Here is a 1,300-nt window from a genome sequence, read left to right as displayed (position 1 = left end):
GCAACAGCACCAAGTTTTTGGCGCCGTTGCCGGGGATTGTTTGAGTTTGGACAACTGACGGTTCATCTTGTTGCTCAGATTGGGTAATTTTCTTTTCGTTTTCTTTTCAAAAATCCTTCAAAAATATTTTCAAAAAAAAATTTCTCATCTGTTTTCGAAAAAAAAAAATAAAAATAAAAATGTTTTCAAAAATAAATTATTCTATGGCTTCAAGATTTTTAAGAATGAATTCTAGTGTTTCATGGAATATGTTGAATCATATCTGGCTGTAAAGCCATACCCAAACTACTTTGGGATTGGTATTCAACTAATCACTCCAGCCCATGTAATTATATGTTGCAGCCTGGCTGGCTGTAAAGCCATGTCTAAATTCTTTTGGACTGAGGCTTGCAATTTGTTATCAAGAGCAAGCTAGTTGGAGCTAATCCACCTGCTACTGTTCCTGATCTACCTGCTGAAGCTTGGCTGGCCATTGGCCATGTCTAGTGTTTTGGACTGGAGCTTTCTTTGAAAGCTTGGCTGGCTAGTGAGCCATGTCTAATTCCTGGACTGAAGCTTTAGACTAAGAATGCAAGATTCCTAGAATTCATATTAAAAATTTTGGAATCCTTATTTTTTCTTTTAAATTTTCGAAAAATATAAATAAAAATCCAAAAAAAAAAATTAGAAAATCATAAAAATCAAAAATATTTTCTGTTTCTTGTTTGAGTCTTGAGTCACATTATAAGTTTGGTGTCACTTGCATATGCATCTTGCATTTTTCGAAAATTTCATGCATTCATAGTGTTCTTCATGATCTTCAAGTTGTTCTTGGTAAGTCTTCTTGTTTGATCTTGATGATTTTTTGTTTTGTGTCTTTTCATGTTTATCATATGCATTCTTGAATTCTTAGTGTCTAAGCATTAAAGAATTCTAAGTTTGGTGTCTTGCATGTTTTCTTTGCATTAAAGATTTTTCAAAATTGTGTCTTGATGTTCATCGTGACATTCAAAGTGTTCTTGGTGTTCATCTTGACATTCATAGCATTCTTGCATGCATTCATTGTTTTGATCTAAAAATTTCATGCATTGCATATTTTTCATGTTTTTCATAAAAATTTCAAAAATCAAAAAAATATCTTTCCCTTTTTTCTCAATCAAATTCGAAAATTGAGTTGACTTTCTCAAAAATTTTTAAAAATCAAAATTGTTTCTCATGAGTCAAATCAAATTTTCAATTTAAAAATCTTATCTTTTTCAAAATCTTTTTCAAAAATCAAATCTTTTTCAAAATTCTTAGTTATTTTCGAAAATTCCAAAAA

This window comes from Arachis ipaensis, chromosome B07 (assembly GCF_000816755.2).
Source record: "Arachis ipaensis cultivar K30076 chromosome B07, Araip1.1, whole genome shotgun sequence".
NCBI classification, from domain to species: domain Eukaryota; kingdom Viridiplantae; phylum Streptophyta; class Magnoliopsida; order Fabales; family Fabaceae; genus Arachis; species Arachis ipaensis.
The sequence above is the reverse complement of the archived record's forward strand: the minus strand, read 5'-3'. Positions refer to the sequence as shown.